Source organism: Marmota monax, unplaced genomic scaffold (genome assembly GCF_021218885.2).
Source record: "Marmota monax isolate L192 unplaced genomic scaffold, Marmota_monax_Labrador192_F-V1.1 WCK01_AAM20220418_F8-fsc00024, whole genome shotgun sequence".
In the NCBI taxonomy this organism is placed as follows: domain Eukaryota; kingdom Metazoa; phylum Chordata; class Mammalia; order Rodentia; family Sciuridae; genus Marmota; species Marmota monax.
Window position 1 is genome coordinate 7690685 of NW_026695224.1, and position 18763 is coordinate 7709447.

Here is an 18763-nt window from a genome sequence, read left to right on the forward strand (position 1 = left end):
GTGAGGCTTAAAGAGGTGTATACCTTGATCAAGGTAACATACCTGGTGAAGTTTGTGTTTGAATTCAAGTTCTTAAAAATGGAGGAAAAAAAATCAAACAATAGAGAATACCAATATATTCTCATTCAGACAGTATGGAACTTTTTAGAATAACGTGGAAGTTCTCTTTTAGCTCACTCTCCCATCTGATCTTTTTGTAAGCATTAACACAGTTTACAGGTTGAATATCCCTCATCTGAAATGCTTGGGACCAGATGGTTTCAGATTTCAGAGGTTGTCAGATATTGGAGTATTTGCATATACTTTACCAGTTGAATATCCATCATCTGAAAATTCTAAATGCTCCAGAATTCAAAACTTTTTGATCACTGTTCATATATATACATATCTGTGGATGCTCTTTTTTAAACATAAATGGGACTTTACTGCCTATATCACTATAGTACTTTTTATTTCACTTAATAGTATGCTCTGCAAATTTTTTCATGTCAGTATTATTATTGTCTTATAATACATATGCTAGGAAGATCTGATTCAAAGCGTTAAGGAAGATCTAAAATGGAAAGTGGAAAGAAAACTTGCCATGTACCCCTGAGTTTCCTTTCATAGAGGTAACTACATTTTCTATATTTGCATTTTATTCTTTGATTACCTCTGTCGCTTTTAAACATGTGTTTATGCTTTATGACTTAAGCTAACATGTTTAACTATTGTTGGTTGATTGTCTATCAAGAAAAATGGAATTAGCTCCATTACAGTATCTCTCAATTTTCCAAAGCTTCATTTACTAGTTAACATATACTTCTAGATGTGCCTTCTTAGTTGCTTATCTTGAGAACCAATTTAAAGATACTCTCTCTTGAGTTTTAATATGAAAGATAGGGATATTGTTACTTTGATGTTGTTGAGTTTTATAACTTTTCATATGGATCTGTAATTTCGATTGAACAAGCATACTTTCTCTATAGGTTGATTTTGAATTTTGAAAGCTGCTGCCTAATGATGCTAATGCATACGTTATTTATTTCAGACCAGAGAGAGTGACTGGATCCATAAATAGACGATGTAATTTACTGAAGGGATCAACCCGTGTCAGTTGAAGGGGAATGTTGCAAGTGTCAGTTCGAGTTAAAGATTCAGAATTATGCCACATGTTGGCTTGCTTTGAATTTGAACAATGACTTTCTGGCCTCCCCCTGGAATTGATAATTGCTTTTTAAATTCTTACTGATAGAAGCAGCATGCTATAGTGCTATTTCTATGTCACCAGATATTTTGTCATGGTTTTTTAATATCTTGATAAGTACTGGCTTCTTCAAACCCTCTCTAGCACAGTGAGCATACTGGGATTTTTTCTCATTGAGCTCCTTTGATGATTACATTTTTACTTGGACCATTTATGGTTCTCTTTCTTAGAGTTTTCTGAAACCTCTATTCAACCTTAAGAAATAGGATTGTTTTACCTTTATATCCCCTCTAGCAACTAACATGATACTTTGAATATGGTAGGTGGTTAATAAGCAGGTGTCCATCTAATGAGTGAATAAACCAAAAAATTGATTTTCTTTCATTTTTATGGCAATATATCTTAGCTATGTAGACAAAAGAGAACATTAATTCAGTCCTTAAAATTTCCTGACTGGGAAAGGTTGAAGTTTCTCCCCACAAATGGCCCTTTACCTGATATTTTTAGGTATTTAGAATTAAAAGTCTTCCAAGGCAGCCCATTTCTTAGTGACCTGTGCTTTATTTTCTTATATATATTCTAAGTTATCATGTGACATCATAGAATTTTCCAACATAGTGTCCAGATTGATGTGTACATTCTTTTCTAAATCTTCTATAAGAAAACACCAAATGTTGGTTTCTGTATTGCTGAGGGTGAATGTGGTATTATGAATTGTGAAATATTTTTGTTCTTTTGTATTTTTTTTAGATTCACACTGTAATGGGATAAGGCTGCATCTTATCCATGGGTTGGATGGGCAGAATTCTTCCCATTGGCTAGCAGTCTTAATATAGTCTCTTTGCTTATCTACAGAACATAATTCCTAAAAGCTTGAGCTATGGAAAAGAATTATTAAGGATTTTAGTTGGATTATATATCCTTTGTGTATTATTTGACACACTATAATACAGTGGAAAAAGGACTGAACAACACATTTGGGGGTTTGTTTGTTTGTTTGTTATCCTTTTTTGTTTTTGTAGTATTAGCCTGAAACCATAGCCACCCTCCTTAATTCCTTAATTGCTAATAAAAAAAATTGGATGTAAGGTAAGAGTGAGTAAAGAGGAAGGTGAGAAGGTATATGAAGGAACAGAAATAAGGTGTAAGTGTTCATCCTTTAACTTTGGGAAGTTCTGGTCCCCACGTTATGCTGGAGCAGTAGGCAGAAGTCATGACTTTGCCTATATAAAAGGGGAAATGAAGAAAACTACTTCCATTCATTTAACTGTTAACCCCAATTCTGCCCCTTCTTATCTTTCCATTCCCCATTCATCTGTGCTCTTCAGTCTCTTGGGAACAGTTGAGGTTTGGAAGAGTCAAGCGGGGAGGTAGCCCTCACCAAAGTTGGATTAAAGATTTTTTGCATATTTAAAAAGCAAAAATGAATTATTAACCTCAAGAATCTTTTCTTTTTAAAACAAAACAACAAACCTAGCATTCCACAAAAGTTAATTTTTCAAAGAAAGGGGGAGAGAGAGAAAAAAAAAACTGGGTATCTTGAGTTCATATTCTCCCCCATACTTTTTTTTGGTGTGCATGTGTGTGTGTGTGGTGCTAGGGATCGAACCCAGGGCCTCATGCATGCTTGGCAAGTGCTCTGCACCTCCAGCCTCATACTTATTTTTATGAAGAAGGTTTTACTGTCAGGGAAAATTACATTTGGGGGAAGATTTACAAGATCTTACAAAGATAGTACCTATCCTTTACAAGATTAACAAAACTTTCACTGCCTTCACTAATGGCAGTACATAGCCATTAGTGAATACCTCTTTTCTAAGAATACCTTCACTGTACGTTTCCATTTGTATCTTCTTAAAAAAATTATTTAGTTGTCAATGAAACTTTTATTTATTTATATGTGGTGCTGAGAATCTAACCCAGTTCCTCACATATGGCAGGCACTGAGCTACAACCTCAGCCCCATGTGTGTCTTTAAAACATAATAATATTTATTGTTTTATTTTTTCACTACTATATGTGCAATACTATTTAGCTAAATTTGCCATCAGTCTTAAGATGTATGTGAATTTCAGAGATTTTAAAAATGAAGAAAATGTGTACCATGGAATTAATTAAATATGGTTCATGTTCATTGTAGAGAATTTTCACACTATAGGATAATGTAAAGAACAGATAATACTATTTAAACCTAATTAGTCTAATTTTTTTTAGCATTTCTTTTTATACTTGGTAACATATATTCCTTTTTCTTTTCTTTACTTTTTTTTTCTTTTGTACTGGAAATTGACCTGGGATGTTCTCCTATCAAGCTACATCCCCAGCCCCTTCTTTTTTATAATTTTGACACAGGTTTGCTAAGTTGTGGAGGCTGACTGTGAGCTTGCGATCCACCATGCTAACTATGTATGTTTCTTTTTAGAAAATTAATATACATAATGTTTTGTATCTGTTTACCTCCCAATGATTTTATATATTATAGCATTTTCCTTATCATTTAATATTCCTTGAAAATATCAATTTAGAAGAGTAGTTTAAAAATTATCCCTTACCTTCAAGCAAGATGGCAGGGTAAGGCTTTCTTGTGCCTATCCTTTCAAAGAAAATCAATTTGAACAATTGTTTATACATGAGAATACATTCATAGGAACTAAAAGGATGATATTACAACACTGGGTGGAGCACAGAAGTAACAGATGCATTAGAGAGGGCAGTAAAGACAGTCTAAATTGCTCTGTTACCCCTTCTTCTCCCAGATAGCTTAGGTATGAGAGGGATAGCCTCCTCAGGGGGAAAGGAAAATGAAAGGAATACTTGACTTTGTTGTTGACCTGACAGTAGGTCTGTCCCAATGAACTATGATGCCAGACTGGCCTCTACTAGTCTCTTGGTAGGTGTCCACAGACCTAGGCTCCAAGCTCACCCCAAAACTAGGCCCACTTCTACTGACCCAGGGTCCAGGTCGGCCTCAGGGGGGTCCATATACCAAGTAGCCCTCAAAGCCTAGAATCTAGGACCCAGGCACTAGATCAACCCTAGTTCCAGGCCGACCCTTTCAGCCATAGTCTCTTGTGGACACAAGAAGCCTGGATCAATGGACCTGTGGCCTAGGACTGCCTCTAGTCTCAGAGTGGCATATACCAGGCTTCAAGCCCACTCCTATAGTCCCCAGCTTTAGGCAAATTTCACAAACTAAGGACATAGGCCTAGTAGACCCAGGTTCCAGGCTTGTCTCTGAGGCCCCAGCTAGGCCAGTGTATCCACTGACGGAAGCACTAGGCCAGCCCACCCAAGGACTCCTAACAACAAGTACACATGTGGAGCCTGTCAGATGTCCCACACAAAATCTCCAAATAGGCTGACTGGTGAAAAATAGAAGAAATTTCTGCTTTATCAGATTATTAGATATCAACACAATGCTACAAGTATCTCAAATAATCAAGAAAATATGATTTTACCAATATGACAAAGTAAAATGTCAGTAATTGACCCTAAAGAAATGCAAATCTATGAACTCTTTAACAAAGAATTTATAATTATTATCTTGAAATTCAGTGAGTATTTTTATTAGATTTTGCATTGCTGTCACCAAAATGCCTGACTAGAACAACAAGAGAAGGAAAAGTTTATTTGGGGGTTATGGTTTTGGAGATCTCAGTCCATACATGGCTGACTCCATTGCTCTGGGCCCAAGGTGAGGCTGCACATTGTGGGGGAAGGGCCCAGCAGAGGAAGTTGTCTCAGCTTATGGCAAGGGTGGACACAGAGAAAGAGAGGAGAGAGGCACAGGGAATTTGCACCTAAGGCACGCCTCCAGTGACCCACCTACGTCCTCCAACTATGCCCCACCTATGTCCTCCAACTATGCCCCACCTACTTACAGTTACCACCCAGTCAGTTCATTCAAACTAGGATGGACTGATTAGGTCACACCTCTCATGATCTAATCATATTACCTCTGGATTTCCTGCATTCACTGGAAATTTTTTGGGAACCCCTCATATTCAAACATAACTGTGAGCTTCAAGAAATCACTGATAGACAGCTAAACTAAAATAGGAAAACATGATAGGAACAAATTGAAAATTTCAAGAAAGAGACATACACCATTAAAAAATAAATAAACAAATAGAAAATCTGGCACTGAAGAACAAAATAAACTTAAAAATTCCATAGAGAGCTTTCACAGCCAACTTGACCAAGCAGAAGAATCAGTGAGCTTCAAGATAAGTCATGTGAAATTAGTCAAAGGAACAAAGAAAACAAGTGAAAGAAACCCAGGAGACTTATGAGAGATCATCAAGTGAACTAATATATACATTATGGGAGTTCCAGAAGGAGTAGAGAGACAAAAAGAGCAGAAACCTTGATTTTTAAGAATTAGGACACTTCTCAAATTTGAAGAGAGGAATGAATATTCACGTCCAGGAAGCCAAACAATCTCAGACAATGATAAAAGATGTACTTACCAAGTGTATTGGTTAGGTTTCATTGCTGATGAAAATGTCTGACAAACAATTTAAAAGAGGAAAGATGCATTTTTGGTTTACTCTCTCAGAGGTTTCAGTCCATGGTCAGCTGACTGCTTTGCTGGGGGTGCAAGGTGAGGCAGAACGTCATGGTAGAAGGGAATGTGTGGCAGGGAAGCTTCTTACCTCATAACAGCTAGGAAGTAGTGGTGGGAAGGGGCCAGGGGCAAGAAATAGTTCCCAAGGGCTTATCTCCAGGGATCCACTTTGTCCAACCATACCCCACCTACCTGAAGCTACCACCCATAATTCATTAAAGTCATTAATCCATCAGATTGATTAATCCATCGATGAGGTTAGAGCACTCACTGTCCAGTCATTCTCTAAAAGCCTTATTTCTGGACATTATTGCATTGCATTTGACACAGAAACTTTCGGGAAGCTTTTCAAATCTAAAGTATAACATCAAGATATTGTAATCTAGGTTTTTAAGTCAGGGATAAGGAGAAAAAATTGAAAGCAGGAAGACAGAAGCACATTGTCATATATAGGGGAACTTCTATCAGACTGTCAGTAGATTTTTTCAGCAGAAAATTTATAGACCAGGAGGTAGTGAGATGATATGTTCCAAGTGAGGAAAGGAAAAAAAAAATCTACTGACTAAGAATACTGTACCTGACAAGGCTCTCCTTCAAAAATAAAGGAGACTTTCCTAGACAAACACAAGCTATAGAAGTTCATCAGCATTTGACCTTTCCAGAAGAATTGCTAAAGGAACTCTTCCCATTGGAATAAGGACTAATAACATGAAAACTAAAGTAGAAAACTCATGGCAAATGTAAGAGTATGCTCAAAGTACTCTAGTTGTACATAAAATACTTTAAACTCTCATAGAATAGTTGTTACAATAATTTGTTAGTGGATATAAAACATATAAAAATGTAAATTGAAACAGCAATAGCATTAAAATGGGAAGAGAAATGTTTTAAGTGCAGTTTTTATTTGCAAAGTTAAGTCATTATGAGCTTTAAGCAGATATACAATATTTTGTGTAGGCTTCATAGTGATCACAAAGAAAGCAAAGAGGATATACCAAGGGTAAAGGCCAAGGAAACAAAGCATACCACTACAGAACATCATCACATCACAAAGGAAGAGAACAGGAAAGGAAGAAAGGAATAAATGAAGTATAAAACTGTCAGAAAACAATGAACAAAATGTCTATATTAGATCTATAGTAGATCCTTATTAAGAGTTAAACGTAAATGGATCATATTCTACAACCCAACATCATAGAGTGGCTGAAAGGATTTTAAAAAAACAATCCAACTACATCAGTTTCTTTTTATCCTCCGGGAATATGTTTCAAGATCCCTAGTGAGTGCCTGAAACCACCCTGAATATATAATGTTTTTTCCCTATATACACATGTTTCTGATAGAGTTTAATTCATAAATCGGGCTTAGTAAGATATTAACAGCATTAACTAGTAAAATAGAATAATTATAATTACACTTTAGTAAAAGTTTTGTGAACGTTGTTTCTTATTTCAAAATACACTGTGCTTGCCCTTGTGATTTTTGTGAGCTGATGCAATGCCTACCTGAAGGGCGAGGTGAAGGATGTAGGCATTGTGTCATGGCTTTGGCTTACTAATGACCCTCTGATGATATGTTAGAAAGAAGATCATAGGCTTCAGATGATCCTGGATCAACAAGCCTTGATGATATAGTTGGGTGGTTGTAGAACTGTGGTTGACAGCAGGTAAATGAAACTATGGAAAGCAAAACTTCAAATAAGAGTGGACTACTATATATGCTACCTGAAAGAGACTCACCTTAGGTAAGAACACACATGTACTGAAAATGAATGCATAGGAAAAGATGCCCCCTGTGAATGGTAACCAGAAGAGCAGAGGTGGCTCTACTTACATTGGACAAGATAGACTTTAAGTTAGACACTGTCACAGTGTATTAAAAAATGTCATCATATAGTGATAAGGAGGTCAGTTCATCAAGAGCATATGACATTGCTCACTTTGGCAGCACATTTACTAAAACTGGAATGATTCAGAGAAGATTAGCATGGCCCCTGTGCAACAATGACATGCAAATTTGTGAAGCATTCCATATTGAAAATAAAAGAGCATATGACAATTGTACATGTATGTTCACCCAACACTTGAACACCTAAATGCATAAAGCCAATATTAATGGAACTGAAGGGAGAAATAGATGGCAATATAATAAAGAGTGGGTGAGTTCAGTACCCAACTTATAACAATAGATAGGTCACCCAGACAGGAAGTCAATAAAGCAATAGCAGACTTGGACACAATAGAACAACTGGACCTAACATATATGTATATATATAGAGCATTCCACCCAACAGCAGAAGAGTATGTATTCTTTTCAAGTGCACACAGAACATTCTCCAGATTAAGTAATAAATTGGGCCACAAAACAAGTATTAATAATTTTAAGAAGGTTGAAAACAATTAGCATCTTTTTAATTCCCCCCCCACATTGTTATAAATCTACGAATCAATAACAAGAGGAAAATTGTAAAATTTACAATTATATGTGAATTTAAAACTCACTCCTGAACAATCAGTTTGTTAAAAAAGAAAAGGGAAATGGATATTTTTGAGAGAAATGAAAATGGAAACACAACATACCACAACTTTTGGGATGCAGCAAAAGAATTTCTCAAAAGTTTTTCACAATAAATACCTATATTAAAGGAGAAAGAAAGATCCTTCACATAAACAATGTAACTTAATACCCGAAGGAACTAGAAAAGTAGAACAAGCTAATTGCAGAGTTAGCAGAAGGAAGCTAAGATACAGAGAAGGAAGAAAAAATAGTTGAAATGAGAAAAACAATTGGAAATATGAGTAAAATTATGATTTGTTTGAAAGATAAATCTAGCAAAACTTTAGTTAGACTAAGAAAAAGGAGAAGAAAAATTATAAATGAAAGCAGAATGTCACCATTTATACCATGGGGGTATAAAGGATCTTATGAGATTAAAAATGAACAATTTTATGCCAATAAATTTGATGATCTAGAGCAAGTGGATACATTCCAAGACATATACAATCTATCAAAACTGAAAAATGATGAAATAAAAATTTAAATAGGCAAATCATGAGTAACAATATTGAATCAAAAACCTCCCAAAGAAAAGCCTATGTACTTATTGCTTCACTAGCTTTGCCATCAAACATTTAAAGAAAAATTATTGTCACTTCTTCTCAAACTCTTCTAAAACATTGAAGAAAAAAAGAACACTTTCAAATTCACGTTACGAGGTCATTTTTACTCTCATACCTTACCAAAGAAGGGCACTGTAAGATAATTATTAGACCTAGTAAATATGATGAACATAGATGTAAAAATCCTTAACAAAGTTTTAGCCATCTATATATGGTAGCACCAAAAAAGGATTATATACTATAATTTATTGGGACTTACTCTTTGGGTGCAAGATGGTTCAACATATGCACATCCATAATTGTTATACACCGCATTAACAGAATAAAAGACAAAAATCATATGATTGCAAGAGATGCAGAAAAAGCAGGTGACAAAGTTCAGCATCCTTTGATAAAAATTCAGCAAGTTATGTTTAGATGGAATATATGTCAATGTAATAGAGGTCATTTCTGAGAAACCTACACAATTTCCAAACTCAGTATCAAAAAAGACAAAGATACCCACTTCTACCACTTTTATTTGACAGTACAGAAGTCCTAGAAAGAGCAGTTAAGCAAGATAAAGAAATAAAAGGCACTAAAATTAGAAAGGTAATACTAAAATGGTCTCTGTTTGCAGATTATATTAGATACAGACAATTCTAAAAATATTCCATCAAGAACTTGTCAGAACTAATAAAGTTAATGATGTTGCAGGATAGAAGGTCAACATAAAAAAAAAAAAACACTTGCAGTTTACACACTAACAATAAACTTCAAAAAAGATACTAAGGAAATAATCCCATTTACAATAGTATCAAAAAGGAACTACTTAGGGATAAATTTAACCAAGGAGGTGAACAATCTTTACGCTGAAAATGAAAAGATTGATGAACAAAATTGAAGAAAGACTGAAATAAACGGGAAAACAGCCCATATTCATGGGAATCGATATTGTCAGAATGCCCGTCCTACCACAAGTGATCTATGATTCAGTGAAATTCTTACCACGGTTGCAATGATATTTTTCACAGAAATAGAAAAAGTGGTACTGAAATTCATGTGGAACCACAAAAGACCCCAAGTAGCCAAAGAAATCTTAGGCACAATAAAGCTAAAGACCTCAAAACATACTGCAAAACTATCATAATCAAATCAGCTGGTTATTACCTAGCAACAGGTGTATTGGCCAAGGGAACAGAATAGAGAACCCCCAAGTAAATACACACCCTATGTGCCTAATGATTTTTGACAGAGTGACAGAGGTTCCCAGAATACACAATAGGGAAAGGACAGTTTCTTTTATAATAAATGGTGTTGAGAAAACTAGATACTTCTATGCAGAAGAGTGAAATTGAACCCTTACCTCATGCTATATATAAAAATCAACTCCAAATTGATTAAAGACTTATATATAAAACCTGACAATGTGAAACTAATAGAAGACAACAAAAGGAAAAATCTTGCTATTGATTTGGTCAATGAATTTTTTTCGAAATGGTACAGGCAAAATTAGGCAACTGGGATTGCGTTGACCTAAAAGTTTATGCACAACAGAGAAGATATCCATAAACTGAAGAGACAATCTGTGGAATGGGGGAGCACATTTGCAAACTGTACTCCTGATGAGGTGTTCATATCCAAACTATATGAACAACTCAATGACAAAATAAAAAAATTTAAAAAATAGTCCAAGGGCCTAAACAGACATTTCTCAAAAGAAGAAATACAGTTAGAATCACTATTGTCAAAAAGACAATAGATAGCAAGTATTGATGAGAATATGGAGAAAAGGGAACTCTTGTTCTCACTTAGCAGAGATGTAAACTGGGATAGCCAATATGGAAAATGATATGGAGGTTCCACAGAAAGATAAAAACTTCTATATGATCCAGCACTTTCACTTGTGGGTATGTATCCAGAGAAAATGAAATCAGTATCTTGAAGAGATATCTTTATTTTTATGTTTATGGCAGCATTTTCTACACAGTCAAGATAGAGAGCCTAAATGTCAACAGGTGCATGGACAAAATGTGGTGTGTGTGTGTGTGTATGTGTGTGTGTATAAATGAAGTATTAACCTTAAAAAGGAAGGAAATCATCATTCGTAACAACTTAGAGAAATCTGGAAACAGACTAAGTGAAACAAACCAGGCACAGAAAGATAGATACTATATTATCTCACTTATATGTAGAATCTTAAAAATTATGTAAGGAAGCACAGGACAGAATAATGTAGCTATGAGGGGTTGGGTTGGGAGAAATAAGGAAATATTGGTCAAAATGTAGAAAGTTCAGTTTTACAGAATGAATAAATTCTGGAGATCTAATAGCATGGTGGTGGTTGTTTATTGTTAATAATACTACATTGCATACATGAAATTTGTTAAGATGGTTGGTTTTTTTTCCCTCTCTTTTTGGTACTGGGGATTGAACTCAGGGATATTTTACCACTAAGGTACATCCCCAGTCCCCGATTTTTTATCTTGAGATAGTGTCTCCCCACATTGCTGAGGTTTTTGCCAAATTGCTGAGACTGGCCTTGAACTTATGATCCTTCTGCCTCAGCCTTCTGAAATGCTGGAATTATGGACATGTGCCTCCATGCCCAACAAAATTGTGGTTCTTAAATATTCACACCAGACACAAAGAAAAGGTGACTCTGAGATGATGGATATGTTAATTAGCTTGATTGTAGGAATCCTCACAATGTATACATATATTACAACATCCCATTGTAAGTCACAAATATACAAAATTTTATTTATCATTTGTACATTATAAATCTCAAAGAGTTCCTTAAATTAAAAAAAAATTGATCCTCTCCATTTTGTTATTCAATTCATTGCCAGTTGTTTGAATATCATCATATAAACGGCTACAGTGGACAACCTTGTCTGTATGTATTATTTCTATAGGAAAAATTAGAAGTGGAATACTGCGGTGAGGAAGGGGAGTGTGGTCTTTTAAAAACTCCACGTCTTCTATTGTCAGACTGTTACTCAGAAAAATTGTTTTCAGTTTCTATTCACCTGTAGTAGATGAAATGTGATCAGCAGTTCCTCTACCAGCTTATTTTACTATGTTCTAGACAATGCAGGGCATTGCAATTTAAAAATATTTTGCTAACTTGACGAGTAAAACTAACATACTGCTGTTTTAAATTTTATTTATTCATGTAGTCATGGGATTGAACCCTTTTCATTTTTGTAGATCACTTGTGTTCTTTCTATTATTCATTGATCATCTGTAGCCATTTTTCTGTTTTCCATTTTATTTTTCTTAACATGTACTTTATCCCACCCTTCTGCCTACTTTCCAGGTATTTTTCCATACACTATTCTGAATTTCTTACTTAGATTTTTAATATATATTTTAGGTGGCTCTCTTTTATATTTAAGTATTGTTTTAAAAACTTGTGTTAAATTAAGTAACCATTTGATTTAAAATGGTTTAATGGTGAAGAATATTTGAAATAGTTTAAGTTCTTTTTTGCTTCCTGCTGCCCTTTTTATACTGTGATTTTACTTATTTTGATTGCTCTTATGGTCAGCTCAAGATTGTTTCTAACAAGTTTCATGAAGCCTAATGGAGCAGGGAATGGTGTTGGCATGTTCTCTTGACTCCCTGCACTGAGAGCGACTTCCTATACTTTCTATGTTCATGTGTCCTTGAGTGGTTCTAGGATAGCTGGGCACAACGCTCTCACTTACGACTGTAGATATTGTTCCCAGGGCCTCTGGTATTTTGCAGTAGGGAGTGGTCTGAGGCTGTCTTCCATTTGTTTCCATTTTGGTGAAGCTCTGTTTCTCCTAGGACATTTTCAGTATTTGCTATTTAATTTTTTAGCAGAATATGTTTATGTATTTGTTCAACCATTTTGTAGAGCACAGTTATGCCCTTTCACAACTTTAGAAAATTCTCTATTATTTCCTTGATGGTTCTTATATCTTTGTATTGTTCTTTCCTTTCTTCCTTCTTTCCTTCTTCCTTTTCTTTTCTTTTTTTTGTACCAGAGATTGAGCCCAGGGGCACTTAACCACTGAGTGACTTGTACATTCCATATCCCTCATCCCCATCCTTTTAAAAGATTTTTATTTTGAGACAGGGTCTCGCTAGGTTGCTTAAATTTCTGAGTCTGGCTTTGAACTTGCAATCCTCCTGCCTCAGCCTCCCATCACAGGTGTGCGCTACTGTGCCTGGCTGTATTCTGCTTTCTTTTGAAGATTCCTCTTATATGTATTTTGGCCTCTGGAATTTTCTGTTATGTCTTATTCCTGTGACCAATTTTTGATTTTCCTTATAAGTTCTCAGGTCATTTCTTCAGTTCACACATGCAGTAGAGTAATTTGACTTTTCGGCAGCATGCCTTCTGCCATTTACCTTATCTATCATTGTTTTAAATGAAACGATTCCATTCAAAGAAACCAACTCATGTATTTTTCATGCTCTTCCATTTCATGTCTGTTTTGTGTCCTTTTTAAAAAAATGCAATGTCCTTTTGAGTTAAGCATCTTTTTAAAAAACTGAGAATTTGAAAACCATGTTTCCTGTCAGTTTGAGTGAGCCTGTTTCTGAAGAGACAGTTTCAGTCCAAGTGGTTCCATCCCTTTGAACTGCAGTGTTTTTGTCTAAGTCTGGTGAGTTCTTGTCTGTTTATCCTCATACAAAGATGACTAGTACTGGCTTATAGGCAAATAGTTGAGATTGGTTCTAGGAGAGATTAGTATGGATTCCTGACAAAATCCTTCCCTTGAAGGAGGAAGGAAGAAAATGTATTCTTACACAGCCAGATGAGAGATTTGATAAATTGGACTGTGCTTAATAACTTGTCTGTGTCTTTATTTGGTGTGGATGCTTGCAGTATGAGCGAACCAGGATGGGCTTTGGGCCACCCCAGTGTAACTGCTGGCTCCAGTTCCTTGCCTCAGCCACGCCTGGTCTCTTAGAGTGATGGCTTGTAACCGCAGCATCCTGGAGTCTGTGAGCACCATGGGGTGTGGGCACACAAAGCTGCCCTATTGGAGGGCAGGGGGAGCCCTCTTTCTATCCTCTTTCTAGCACAGTTCTCTGCCCTCCTGGCACATTGAACACCTTTCCCTGATATTTTGTGCTGCTAGAGGCTTTGATCTCTTTTTATCTTCCATCGTATGTGTTTTGGGGGCTCTGGGAATAGGGCAGTTAGCAGCCTGTGTCTAGACTGACATTTTGCCAGGGGCTACCCCTCCTGCTTTCTTTGGCTATTAAATTCTGAAAATGATCTCACTCATGGATGTCCCCACGTCTAGGAAAAATAGGTCATAAATATTAAGATTGAGAGATGAGAATGGACAGGTGAGTAAGAATGAAAAGCTTCAGTGGTCGTGTGAAGCTGGGAAGATTGGATTTCACTATTGGACTTATTTACCTCAAGAGTGCCTTTAGCAAAGCTCCTGATTGTTACTTTAAGAAATTTGGATGAAGGAGCCCTGGGACAAATCAGCATGGGGGCCAGTTTAGGGTGACCACCTCTTCTATTTGTCTGCAGGGGAGGAGACCTCAGGCGATGCGGTTTTCCGTGTTAAAACGAGAAAAGTCTCAGGCATCAACTGCAGTGTAAATTATGCTTTTGCCTGTGTGGTTTTTTCTATATGAGATGAGATTTCATGCTACAGTGAATGTCCAGAGTGCTCTTTACCCACTGCCGGGTCATGCAGCCTTTAGCCACCAAAGAATGACAGCCCCTATTTTATGGATGTTTTCTTGAGTAATCTGCAAACTCTGATTCCAGTTGTAGATCAAGTCAGGAAGTTTTTAGCTATATTCTGAGATAACTCGGGCAAATGTACATTCTTTAATGTTTGCTTTCTAAAAATTATTAGGAATGGTCTTTGAAAGCGGGGGATGTCTTTTGTATATCCTTTGAGATACATAATCCACGGAGCTTGAGCCACTTTCATCGACTTAGAGTTTTAGATAAATTAGAAGCTCTTAAATGAAAATTACAGGGTTTTCCCTAAAAGTTATAAAGGATTAGAGAGAGTTGGAAACAATTTCAAAAGAGTTGTTTGATTAGAGAGTTGCCAGGATTAGAGAAAGGTGCCAGCCCCCAAGTGTTGCTGCTGAGTGGTGTTTGCCAGTCGGCCTTCGTCGTATTATACTCATTGTCACTCAGTGGAACAAAAGCACTTAACAAATAGGTTCGTTAAGATGATTTTTTTCCCCATAATGATGTCTGTGGATCCTAATATTAATAGCATGGAAGTCATAGGCATTAATTTGGATAGATGAGACTGGCATTTGTGTATTTCCTAGAAATTGTTCAACTCTGGGAACCTGGCCCAGGAAAGTCCCCTTTAAGTCCACTTTTCATGGGGTTTGATTCTGAATCCCCCTTTAGATAAAATAGGATCAATCAGAAATGTTCATAGTTTTCAGAGAGGCCAAAGGGAAGAGAGAGTTATCATTTGGCCTTCTTCTTGTGCTCCAAATATATCACTACTATTTTCATCCTTACCTTATATTGCATTTTGTAGTATTTTTTTTAATTTGTAGTATTTTTTTGTAACTTGTAATTTGTTCACCTTCAAACACATTTTCCTATGAAAATTCCAAGAATTGCTCTTGAACTGGGCATGGTGGTTTATGCCTGTAATCCCAGTGGCTCGGGAGGTTGAGGCAGGAATATTATGAGTTCAAAGCCAGCCTCAGGAATTTAGTGATGCCCTATGCAACTTAGTGAGACCCTGTCTCAAAATAAAATATAAAAAAGGCTGAGGATATGGTTGAATGCCCCTGGGTTCAATCCCTGGTACCAAAAATAAATTTTAAAAGAATTGCTCTTGATAACATTCTTTCTCCTACTTCATTTATTCAGTGTGTTAACATGGCCTCTTATCTTTCCCTAAAACATTCCAAATGTGATTACTGCACATCATCCCTCCATCATTCTAGTGCAAGTCATTATCAACTTCTGCAAGACCTGCTGTAACAATTTCCTAACTGGTTTTCCTGGGTCAACTCTTGTTTGCCTTTAGTCTTCTCTAGTATTAGCTCTCTGTTACTATAATGAAATACCTGAGGGAGGCTAACTTTATAAAGCAGAGAGGTTTGTTTCTGCTTATGGTTCTGGAGGTGCAAGGTGAAGGGGTTGCATCTGGTGATGATCTCCTTTTTGGCAGAGTCCTTAGATGGAGCATGAGACAGGCATCACGTATGTGTGCATGTGTGTCTGGTCTCTCTCTTTATCTAAAGTTACTAGGATTCAATCATGGGAGTCTACATTAATGACCTGTCTAATCCTAATCACTTTCCTCAATCTCCAGCACCCCCCAAGCAGCCTACTGGGATTAGGTTTCTGCCTCCTAGTACCTTACAGTGTAGATTAGATTTCAACACAAGACACCTTGGGGGACACTCACACCATATCCACACCGTAGCATCTCTCCTTCTGTAAAGCTGCCAGAGCAGGCTCTTCACAGTGAGGTCACATTATTTCCCTGCTTAACATTTTCTGAGAGCTTCCCAGAGTGTTTAGAATAAAGCCCCAAATCCCTACTGGACTGACAGGGACCTCCGTAATCTTTCCAAATTCCCCTTGTTCTTCGGTGACTGTGCTTGCTGCCCGGGGTACAGTCACTGGGCTCTTCTTCTTCCTCAGGTACAAGAAGCAGATCTCCCCTTCAGGGCCAGGGCCTTAGCCATTTGCCCCAACTAGAATATTCTCACTTGAGATCTTGGCATTGCTGGCTTCTCATTATTCAGATGTCAGCTTAAATGTCACCAGTGAGTGTTTTGTACAAAGCGGTGATGCTCTGCTTCCAAGTCCCCGTACTAATTCTTGTTAAGTTGTATATCTTCCCCTTCATCATCTTACCTCCATGAGAACAGGTACTTAGTTTTGTTCAATGTGCCTGGAAAATTGCTTGGTGCTTAGTAATTGCTCACCCTATTTTTATTTCTTCCATGTTTTTTATTGGTGCATTGTAAGTATATATAATGGCAGGATTTGATGCTACATATTCCTACTGGCACATGACATAACAATACAATTTTGCCAATATCTTTCCTCACTCCCCTATTTTTAAATTAGCAAGTGAAAAGTATTTATTTTTATTTTTATTTTATTTTTTTTACTGTTAGAATACCATGGAAGAATAACTTTATACACTTAAGTACTTATATGTTATTGGTCTAAAGATGGTCAACTCAAGAGTCTTAAAAATTTTTCCACTTTTTAGTTGATATGTTTTTAAAAATAGTGGTTTTTCTTTTTAATAGTAGTTTAAGGTTTACCACAAAACTGAGCAAAAAGAACAGAGTTCCCTGAACCCCTGCCCCATGCAGTGCAGTCTCCCAGCATCCCACACCAGAGGGAGACACTGATTGCAATTGTCACTCAGTCTATAGTTTATATTATGTTTTACTCTTGATATTGTATATTCTATGGGTTCTGAAAGAGGGATAATGACTGGATCTACCCTAAAAATACTCAAAAATACTCTGTGCTTGCCCACTCATTCTTCTCTCCCCCATCCCTTGGCAACCCTTGAATCTTTTTTTGTCTCTATAGTTTCGTCTTTTCCAGAATGTTATATGTTTGAAGTAATGTAATGCAGTCTTTTTAGATTGGCTTCTTTAACAGTTTATTTATCTATTGACCTACTGAAGGACATCTTGCTTTCATCTACGTTTAGCAACTGGTAATAAAGCTGCTATAAACATTTGTGCAGGTTTTTGAATGGATATATGTTTTTTGCTCCTTTGGGTTGGTGGATCATATGGTGAGAGTAAGCGTAGTTTTGTAAGAGACTGTGCCAAACTGTCTTCAGGAGTGACTGTGCATTTTGTTTTCTCACTTCCTAGTAATGGGTGAGAGTTCTCGTCCCAGCATTTGGTACTGTCAGTGTTTTGAGACTTTCTGGTATTCTAAGCCATAGGTAGTGGCATCTCATTGTTGTTTTAATTTGCAGTTCCCTAATGATAAATGACGTTGGAAGACTTTTCAGTGCTTATTTTTCATCTGTGTATATCTTCTTTTGATGAGGCGTTTATTTAGGTCTTTTGCCCATTTTTTAATTGTTGTTAGTTTTCTGATTGCTGAGCCCTAAGGGTTCTCAAATATTTTGGATAATAGGCCTTCATTGGACTAGGTCTTGCAAATTCTTTCTCCCAGTCTGTGGGTTGTCTTATTACATTGGCAGTGTCTTTTGCAGAGCAGAAAGTTTTCATTTTAACGAAGTTAAAAAGAAAGTTTTTTTCAAAGATCATGTCTTTGGTCATAATCATCTAGATCATTCATGATCATCCAAATTTTCTCCTGTGTGATCTTTAGGAGTTTTTATATTTTTACATGTAAGTTTATGATGTAGTTTGAGGTGTGTGTGTGTGTGTATGTGTGTGTGTGAGTGTGGAGGGTGTAGCACTTGTGTCTAGATTCTTTTTGTGTGCATGTATGGATGAAGAAACGGTCTCTCCTGCATAGTATTGCCTTTGCTTCTTTGTCAAAAATCAGTTGATTATATTACAAGGGACCATTTTGAGGCTCCCTGTTCTGTTCCATTGGTCTGTTTGTCTATTCTTTTACCAAAACCACGCTGTCTTAGTTACATAGCTTTACAGCAAGGCTTCAAGTCACGTCATGTTAGTTCTTAAACTTTCTCTTCTTCTTCCTCAATGTTGTGCTGGCTGTTCTGGGCCTTTTGCTTCTCCATGAAAAACTTTGCAGAATCAGTTTGTTAATGTCATCAACTTACTGGGAGTTTGATTGAGATAATAATTGAATTTATAGAACCAGCTGGGAGGAACTGATATCTTGACAATATTGATTTTTTAAATATTAAATATGAAATATCTATACTTGTATTTAGTTCTTCTTTAATTCTTTTATCTTAATTTTACGACTTTCCTCATATAGATCCTATACTTATTTTA

At 36.4% G+C, this 18763-nt stretch overlaps 1 protein-coding gene and 1 non-coding gene across 3 annotated transcripts in view; both read left to right on the forward strand.

Moving 5' to 3' along the window:
- Fto (FTO alpha-ketoglutarate dependent dioxygenase) overlaps positions 1–18763 on the forward strand; it is a 370034-nt gene that overhangs the window by 133213 nt on the left and 218058 nt on the right. The gene's annotated exons all lie outside the window — the stretch shown is intronic.
- Positions 7685–7791, forward strand: LOC124086805 (U6 spliceosomal RNA). The gene has a single exon (XR_006849929.1). It is a non-coding gene; the product is annotated as a U6 spliceosomal RNA (small nuclear RNA).